The sequence below is a fragment of the Gavialis gangeticus genome, unplaced genomic scaffold, assembly GCF_001723915.1.
Source record: "Gavialis gangeticus isolate Ggan-Ray unplaced genomic scaffold, GavGan_comp1, whole genome shotgun sequence".
Lineage (NCBI taxonomy): Eukaryota > Metazoa > Chordata > Crocodylia > Gavialidae > Gavialis > Gavialis gangeticus.
Window position 1 is genome coordinate 128,279,705 of NW_017729032.1, and position 10,031 is coordinate 128,289,735.

General features: G+C 45.0%; 1 protein-coding gene across 1 annotated transcript in view; it reads left to right on the forward strand.

Annotated features, from left to right (window-relative positions):
- ITGBL1 (integrin subunit beta like 1) overlaps positions 1-10,031 on the forward strand; it is a 391,746-nt gene that overhangs the window by 139,676 nt on the left and 242,039 nt on the right. The window lies entirely within an intron of this gene.

Genomic DNA, 10,031 nt, shown 5'->3' on the forward strand with positions numbered 1-10,031 from the left:
AGGTTTTGCATTTCTTGTCATGGCATGGTCTGGATCCTTTTGGTGTGTTCTGGGCTTGAGGAAGTTTGCTTCTGGTGATGAGGTTAGAGAGGTTCGGTGCTTGTTTGAAGGCTAGGATGGGTGGCTCTGGGAAGATCTTTTTAAGAGTAGGGTCTCTTTCTAGTATGGGTTGCAATTGTTTGAGGATTTTCCGTACAGGTTTGAGGGAGGGGTGATATGTCATAACCAGCGGTGTGCGATTTGTGGGGGTTTTTCTTCTGTACTGTAGCAGTTCTTCATGTGGTATCCAGGTGGCTCTTTCAAACATGAGATCTATCTCTCTGGACTTTAGAGTGGTAAGAAATCTTGGGTCATGCAAACACAAATGCAGTTGCGTTGACATAAATGGGAAATATTGTTTAGTCTATGCACACCCACAGAGAACTACGGCTAGAAGGGATGTCCATAGGTGATCTAGTCCAACTTCCTTGTTCAGGCAGGATCATCCCTATTTAAGCCATCCGGTACAAAATCATTGTTTAATCTCTTAGCAAAATTACACATTCAACCCTGACATAACACCCTAACCTGCCACAGATAAAGCAGGAGGACCACAGCTGCCAATGTCCTGTTGCTGTCAAAGTATTTAATATATGCTTAAAAGATCCCAGGCAATGGCCATGCTCCCCACTACAGAAGAAGGCAAAACACTCCATATTTCCTACCAGTCTGACCATCGGGTAAAATTCTTTCCTGACCCCACGTATGGCAATTGGTCTAACCCTGAGTGGAGAGGCAAGACCCTCTAGCCAGTAACCTCCAGCTTTAAATTCCAGCAGGAGCATTGGCACAGCCCGTTGAACTGCATTCTGTTAGCTGCAGCCCAGTTTGTCAAGATCTTTCCGGATTGTGTTCCTGTAGTCCAACATGCTCACCACCCCTTCCAGTTTCATGTCATCTGCATATTTGCTCAAGAAGCTTTTTATACCAGGAAGTGAACCAGGAAAGCCGAGGCTGCAACTGAACTCCAACTAACTTCAAGCATCAAGGACAATAAAAAATCCTTTTTCAGATATGTGGGGAGCCGGAGGAAAAGCAAGGGCAACATTGGACCCCTGCTGAACCAGATGGGACAACTGATGCCCAGGAAAAAGCCAACCTATTAAATGGGTACTTTGTGTCGGTCTTTCATCAGTCCCATGGGATAACCATGCCCACTATGGGACAGGGAGGTCCGGGTGAGGGAGATTCCCTGCCCTCCATCAATGCTGACCTCGTGAAGGAATACCTTGAGAGGCTGGATACCTTAAAGTCAGCCGGCCCTGACAATCTACACCCCAGGGTACTCGAGGAGCTGGCAAGCATCATAGCCCAGCCTCTGGCACAGATCTTTGAAAACTTCTGGTGCTCTGGTGTAGTGCCCGAAGCCTGGAAGAAGGCCAATGTGGTGCCTATCTTCAAGAAAGGGAGGAAAGTGGATCCAGCTAACTATAGGCCCATCAACCTGACTTCTATCCCGGGGAAGATCTTAGAAAAGTTTATTAAAGAGGCCATCCTTATTGGACTAGCCGACGCCAACATCCTGAGGGATAGCCAGCACAGGTTTGCTACAGGTAGGTCTTGCTTGACCAATTTCATTTCCTTCTACAACCAGGTGACCTATCACCTGGACAAGGGAGAAGAGATTGATTTTGACTTAAAAAAAAGCATGATCAGAGGTCAGGAAAACGGACCTTATGACAACAGGCTGAGAGCCATGGGGCTCTTTAGCCTGGAAAAGCGCAGGCTCAGGGGTGATCTGATGGCCACCTATAAGTTTATCGGGGTGACCACCAGTATCTGGGGGAACATTTGTTCACCAGAGTGCCCCAGGGGATGACGAGGTAGAACAGTTATAAACTACTGCAAGACCATTTCAGGCTGGACATAAGGAAAAATTTCTTTACTGTCCGAGCCCCCAACGTCTGGAATAGACCGCCGCTGGAGGTGGTTCAAGCACCTACATTGAACACCTTCAAGAGCAAACTGGATGCTTATCTTGCTGGGATCCTATGAACCCAGCTGACTTCCTGCCCTTTGGGGGGGGGGCTGGACTCGATCTTCCGAGGTGCCTTCCAGACCTCATATCTATGAAATCTATGACATCTATGAAATACCAGCATCCAAATAATTATTAAGTATGTTAGACAGCACTGTGTAGAGAACAGACCCCTGTGGGACTCCACTTGAAAACTCCTGCCATCCTGACATGGACTGGTTAGTATATACCCTTTGCTTGCAGCTGTTGAACCAGTTGTCTATCCATGTTGTAGTAGTTTTGCACATCCTACATTTCTCCAGTTTGTTTATGAGAACGTCATGTGGGACCTTGTCAAAAGCCTTGCTGAATTCCAGATACAATATCTCCATAGGAATTTCAATCTTCTGAAACAGAAAGTTGTCTTCCTCACAGATTAGAAACTGGCTCAGCATTTTATATTTGGCTGTACTGTTCCTTTAACAGATATCCATAAAGCTGAAGTCTTCCATTAGTATTATTTTGTACTTTTTGAATAATTTTGTCACCTGTGTGAAGAGTGCCTCATCCACCTCCTCTTCCTGATTTTGTGGCCTATAATAAATCCCCACCATTATATCAGTGTTGCATCTTTCACCTTTTATCTTCAACCAAATGCATTCTGCTTTGCTGTCGTTTTCCTCCCAAATCAGTGAACAAGTGTATGGATTTTTGACATACAAGGAGATATTACCAACTGTTCTCCCAACCCTGTCTTTCCAAAATAAAGTTGACATTCCAGTCATACAAGTTGACCCATCAGGTTTATGTGATACCAATCAGTTCATAGTTCTTTACATAGGCTGCAGCTTCCAGCTCATCTGGTTTATTCCTCTTTTTTCTCACATTTGTATACATACATTAGACACATTTTGCATTTTGGTCTAGAATCATAGAAAATTAGGGTTGAAAGGGACCTCAGGAGGTCATCTAGTCCAACCCCCTGCTCAAAGTAGGACCATCCTCAACTAGATCATCCCAGCCAAAGCTTTGTCTAGCCAGGTCTTAAAAACCTCCAAGGATGGAGATTCCATCACCTCACTGGGTAATCTGTTCCAGTGCTTTACTATGCTCCTAATGAGAAAATTCTTCCTAATATCTAACCTAAAACTTCCCTTGCTGCAACTTGAGATCATTGCTTCTTGTTCTGTCATTTGTCATTACTGAGTACAGTCTAGCTCCATCCTCTTTCAAACCTCCATACTCACTCTCTTTTTGTACAACCTGGGAACATCTACACAAGATGCTTTACTGTGCAGTAGTTTAATGCGCGTTAAAGTGTTACAGTCTACATGTGAGGGGGGTTTACTGTACAGTAAATTAGGCAACTCTGCAGTTAACTTGTACATGTAAATACAGGTACTAGACTAACAGTGCAGTAGTTACTGCACAGTACCACACTTGTATATGCTGGCCAGGAGCAAATTTGCTTCCAGTCATCCTAGGCATCAGGCTCCACAGGGAACAGGGGGCTCTCTGTCCCTAGTGCTGGCACTGCTCAGCTCCTGGCTGTCCCCAGGAGCCAGAAGCCAATCATTGCCAGGACTGGGAGCTCTGGACAGTGAGCAGGGGCTGAGAACTCAGTTCCAGCTCACTCTAGGGAGCAGCTCTGCATGGCAAGGATCTGGAGACTCCAGCCCCTATTTGCTCTTTGAAGTTCCCAGCTCTGTGCCATGCAGAGCTGCTCTGGGGGACAGATGGAGGCTGGGAACCCAAGCAGGGAAGCTGCCAGTGAGCGCCATGTCCCCCTGCTCAGCAGGGAGCTGGCTGGAAGCTGTCCCAGGTGTCCCAGGCTGCCAGCAAGCCCCCTGCTGAGTGGGAAGCCTGGGGCTTGGCAGCAGCTGCCTAACTTGTGGGACAGTTCCTGGCCAGCCTTCTGCTGAGTAGGGGGGCCCACTGGCAGGAGACTTGCTGGCAGCTGCGTCACACCTGGCAGAGCTCCCACTAAACCCCGCCAGTGCAGGATGCTTACTGGCAGTTGTATGTACTGATGTGCATGAGGCCAGGAGAGCTCTGCCCACTGCAGTGGCAGCTGTCTCGCAGCCCTGTGCACATCAGGTCCCTTCCCAATGTGTATGGGGCCAGTAGACAGCTACCACTACAGCTGGCAGGTCACTCCTGGCCCCATGTGCATTGAGGGCAGCCCCTGTGCCCCTTTCCAGCCATTGGGCTAGCAGGTCATAGAGTCTGTAGCTCTCTCTGGCTGCTGCAGGGGGCCGGAGCAGGGTGGGAGCAAATCTGCTCCCAACAGGGTGCACGTGTGGATGTACTCCCGGGGAAGGCTTACTGTCCAGCATTTACTGTGCAGTAAGCCTAAAGCACATAAATAGCACGTATAAACACTCCCCTTGTTGCTGTTATGTGGCTCTCTGGCCCTTTCCCAGAGTTAAGTTGCTTATTTTGATCCGTTCCCCTCTGGATTGTTTACTCTGTTGCAAACAAACAATGTATTATTGTTTATGTCATCTAAGGCCAAAGTTATTTCATGTAATGATAAAGGAGTCTCTAAAACTTCCTTCTCCATCTCTGAAATTTGTTGTGTGGGTATAAAATCCAGGAACATCTCAGGAACATATATGTTTCCTCACTAGTAACAGTTGGATGGATAAAAAACTGGCTGATGGGGCGCACCCAGAGAGTAGTGGTGGACAGGTCGTACTCAACCTGGTGAGATGTGAGCAGCGGTGTCCCCCAGGGCTCAGTCCTCGGGCCCACACTGTTTAACATCTTCATCAGTGACTTGCACGACGAGGTTGAAAGCACATTGTCCAAGTTTGCTGATGACACTAAGATGTGGGGCGAGGTGGGCACACTTGAAGGGAGAGAGAGGCTGCAACTAGATTTTGACAGACTACAAAAGTGGGCCAATGAGAATAGGATGGGGTTCAACATAGATAAATGCAGGGTGCTGCACCTTGGGAGAAGGAATCCACAGCATACATACAGGCTGGGGAGTTCCCTTCTTGAAAGCACAGAGGCAGAACTGGATCTTGGAGTCATTATTGACTCCAAGATGAACATGAGCCACAAATGCTAGACCGCAGCCAGCAAGGCCAGCCATACCCTGTCATGCATCCAAAGGTGCATCTCAAGCTGGTCCAGATAGGTGATACTCCCTCTCTGTGTGACATTGGTCAGGCCACAATTGGAGTACAGCATCCAGTACTGGGTGCTGCACTTTAAAAAGGATGTGGACAGCCTGGAGAGAGTTCAGAAGAGGGCCACCCGCTTGGTGAGAGGGCAGCAGGACAGGCCTTATGAAGAGAGACTGAGGGACCTGAACCTGTTCAGCCTTGGGGACCTGGTGGCTGCCTACAAACTCATCAGGGGAGATCATCAGCAAATAGGAAGAGCCGTATTCTCCCCAGCACCACCTGGGGTGATGAGGAACAATGGTAATAAGCTGATGGAGAAAAGGTTAGAGATCAGGAGGCAATATTTTACAGTTAGGGTGGCCAGAATCTGGAACTAACTTCCTAGGGAAGTGGTCCTTGCCCCTACCTTGGATAATTCAGAAAGAGGTTAGATGGTCACCTGTCTGGGGTCTTGTGAACCCAGCATTCATTCCTGCCTCTGGCAGGGGGTCAGGCTAGGTGATGTGTTCAGGTCCCTCCTGACCCTAGCTACTATGAAACTATGCTGTCAACATAAAGATCACTGTACTCTTAGACTCGATATGTGGATGAAAGATGGGTAGCCCAGATAATCCATTCCTTGCTCATTAGGCCTGAGCATTTCTTTGTGAAAATCCAGGTGGTTCTCTAAAGGAGATGAGTTCCTGGGGGCCTGAGGGCCTTGGCCCCCCTTGGGAAAAGGGCTGTCAAGAAAAATGAGTAAAAATTTCCACATGTCCATTATCTTAGGGTTCCCCCTCCCAGCAAAAATAAAAATCAGTGGCTATGGCATGGGCTCTGTCCAGTCTTCTCCAATAGGAAAGGGAACCAGTGAGACATTTCCCCACTCCCCTGTCAGGCCTGGAGAGTGAATTTGCTCTTGGTGTCCCTTGCTGCCTAGCCTCTGCAAGAGCCCTTACTCCCTGGTGAACTTGAATGGGGCTATGAGATTCTCATTTTATCCATCTGTGCCACATGCCTGAAGGAACTGACTGTCTTTTTGGCAGCTCTGTTCTCATTGCCTGGTGCAGAATGCTAGCACTGCAAAAAAAGTATCTAATTATTGGGAAAAGTTGATTTAAATAAATATTAATAGGACTTGATTTGGCAGGGAAAGTTGTTGGCACTGGATTTATGACCCAGATACCTTGGTCCAGGCAGACCCAAGCCCTCAGACTGACCACGACCTCTCTATTTGATAATAGGCACATTTTATTGAAACACAGTGATAGCAGATACAAATAATGTAGACACGGCAAACAAAATAACCCCCCAATCCCCAATTCTATATCTACCAGCTCTAGAGCTATCACAGCTGGAAGTACATCTGGCCAGTATGTGAGCTTCACCCTGAGGTACTTTCTTGAATGTCAGACATCAGCAGCCCCTGGAAGTCAAAGGCCAAGGCCCACCCCCACTTGGGTGAGATGCCCTGGTGGTATGATCTCTATCCATAGTGGCCTCAGGTTTCCCTCTTGGGGACACTTTGCTGCTCTGAAATCTCCCCCTTTGTACTATTTCTCTCTTCTAATGACTCTTCATCTCTGGGCATCATTGACTGGTTTTCCTGTGGCCATCATACTCTCACGTTCTGTCCTGTCAGAATATTCCTTTTTTCCAAAATCCATCACATGAATCTGGTTATTTACTGGGCCTCCTAATTTGGTCTGTCCACCAAAGCTGGAAATCCCAAGGGCTGTGCAGTGTGGTACTGTGCTCTAATGCCACCTTATGTCATGTTATAGAACAGTGTGGTACCTGTCTTTAATTTTCTAGCCTGTATGTCTGCTGGCTTCAGACACAGTTGGCTTCACAAACAGGCTTTTAGAAACCAGTTAACCCTCACCTTTTCCCTGGGCCATTGCTCTAATGCATACCTGCTTTACCTACAAGCCAAGTCCCAAAAGCAAACCTCTAAATGTCATTTTCTAGTCATCAGAAGTCCTATGGTTAGAAACAAGTTTGTGTCTTAAACTTGAGTCCAAACATAAAACTAATTTGTTAAAATATGAAAAATACTTGGATTTTAACTTTTTGGGGAAAGAAAATATAAATTAGCTGTAATTAAAAATCTAGTAATTAAAAATAAAACCTTTAGTTCACAGTAATTGTATCTTTTTTAGAATTCCCAAGTTAAGTGTAAATTTATGCATAATGTGCCATTCCATCTTCACATTCAGATGTACCTGAATCTCCAGGGATAAGAGGAGGATAATTAGAATTTCAATAGTGAGGAGTCTGCCTTCTTTATTTGTACTCATTTAACAAAACTAAGTAACACTTTGTATTATGCAAACAAAATCTGGTGGTTTTATCCTACAATAATTATGTTCTGTATTCTAGTAAGCATTGTGTAATATTTTTAATGTCAGATATATCCTCCAGAGGGCAACGTTTTGACTTCTAATATGTAGTTTGACTTCGAGTGTGTTGCTGTTTCTAAAGATACTGACTTAAGCTATTGATTATGTGTAAACCAGTTTCCTTTTTTATTGTGATTATAAAACAGCTCACTATCCTAATATGAGCCCTATTCATTACAGATAATATATCAAGCTGATAATTGCCTGAAGCATTTTCAATATAATATTTTTACTCTGCAACTACTAATAAGTAACAACAGTGCCTGTTCCAGCACAATCATTTTGCTTTGCAAGTGAAACAGTTTGTGCGGGTATTTTTTTATAGCTGTATCTTGTTAGGAGATTTTGAATTTGCAGTTAGCATTGACTGTAGTTTGTATAAAGCACAATTAAAACTTTAGAGCAATATGATTAATGAAAGGGATATCAATTACCTCAAGAAATACTGAGGTGATTAAGTGATGGTATATATCTTATATAAATAAAAATCAGGGCCATGATTTGACTTTCTCAACTCACTTTCGCCTCTCTCATCAGTGCCCCCACTCCCCGACCCCCACTTTGTATTTAAATTATTTTCTATTTAGAGCCCCTGCTTTCTGCAAGCCCATTCATGGCATCTAAGGAAGTAAGATGAAATAATACTGGCAGTACCAAATTTAATTAAAAAAAATTTTTTTTGATCCTGACGGCATATCTTTATATTCTTAAATTTGTTCTGACAAGTCCTCCGTTAGAGGCTCACAGAACAGTTGCCAACTGCTGTATCATCTTGCTCAACAGTTTAGGAGTTCTTCTTCTGGAACCAGACATAGCATATAATAAGTGGTCATAATATATAGTTCTCTCAGTAAATGTGCCACAGAACCTTTTTCTAGGAAGGAGCTGTAGTGAGGGGAAGAAAGTTTAGTTTCTACTTCCACTTGCTCCTCAGTGCTAAAATTCAGGCTGCAAACAGAGTTAACAATTCAGGGTACTTATAATAATAGCTTTTCATTTTTGGTGATGCCCATTCACTACAATTGAACTGAGAACTTTTGTCATTTGTTATGAAAACCACTCTCCAATCAGATTATATACATTTTAAGGTTTCACCAATTTGCTGGATTCTCACATGTATCCTAGAATTAACAGACCCTATTTTTTATTATTAAATTATCTTGAGTTCATAATTACTTTTACATGAATAAAGAAACTTTAAAATAATTTTTAATTGGTGAATGTACTGCCTTTTTAGTGTTTTAACATGTTAATATCTATTTTCTTTAGATTGGCAGGAAAATATTAAACCACTAATACAGCTGAAAAGACAAACACTATTACAGACCAGGTGTACAGTTGTCACAGCATACAGCCTCCCTGGAGAAGGAAAAGATTATGACTCATAAGTGCCCGTCCAGGCTGCCCAAAGGCCAGCACTTAACATCCTATCCCTTCTTCTGGGCTAGATTACAGCCTGACAGTCTAGCCCAAAATAAACAGGAAGAAAAAAACACAGTTAATGTAAAAAGTCATAATCCAGAATGTCTCATGTTTTAAGTCCAATTATCGAAAGTTTCCGATAAGTCTTTGCTTCTATTATATTTTCTGTTACATTTATTTTTCAAAAATCCTAGGTGAAATCCTATTGAACCTGAAGTGATGTTTTCTGCTAGCTCCTCTGGGGCTATGATTTTCACTCCTGTTGTGTGTCCAGACGAGCGCGGCTTTGCAGTGTGTGGCACCACAAACGCGTCTGCAGTGCCATATACTGCACAGTCAGGTGTTCAGTGGCGAGGGCATGCTGCCTATGTGTGTGCTGCTCCATTTGTTTTTTTCCATGGGTTTTTTTGATCCCTGGTATCCAGGGGTCAAAAAAACCTGCGGGGGGAAAAAAAATGGAGCAGCACATGCACAGTCAGCACGCGCCACTGAAAAGCAGAGCCAGGCCACCTGGAGCCATGCTGTGGCTGTGGTCCAGGCTCTTTGTGGCAGGATCGCCACTGCTGCAGTCCCAGGAGGTGCCCAGGAACCCAGGTAAGGCTATTGGCATCGGCACAGTGCTGGCCCCAGCCTCTCCTACTGCTCCTGGGGTAATTTGCTATGCCAAAGCGTGTGTGGCACAGGTATTCCCCAGGGACAAGTAGCTGTGGCACAAGGTGCACCGCTGGTACTTGTCCCCCAGGAGCCAAACATCTGTGCTCATCTGGATGCAGCCTTGGTATGTACTCCCAACATTTTCAGAGTGTTTCTAAATAAGTAGTACATAGGTCGTAGCAGATTTTAAGGTGGATTGTAGTGCCCTCTCCCTCTTAGTTTTTGAGGAATAGTCCCGTATCTGTTGGGCTACAACTACTGACCTTTTTTTATTTAGTAAAACCTAGTGAAGATGGAAAACAAAAAAATCCTTCTTTCTGTGGCGGGTGCAGAGATCCCACCTCAGGAACACAGCTGGGTATTCGTATCCCTCCGCTGTTTCCACCACGTGAGGCGGGCCAGTAGGGGGTGCTCCTGCGTTGAGCCACCCACCTCCCTGCGCCC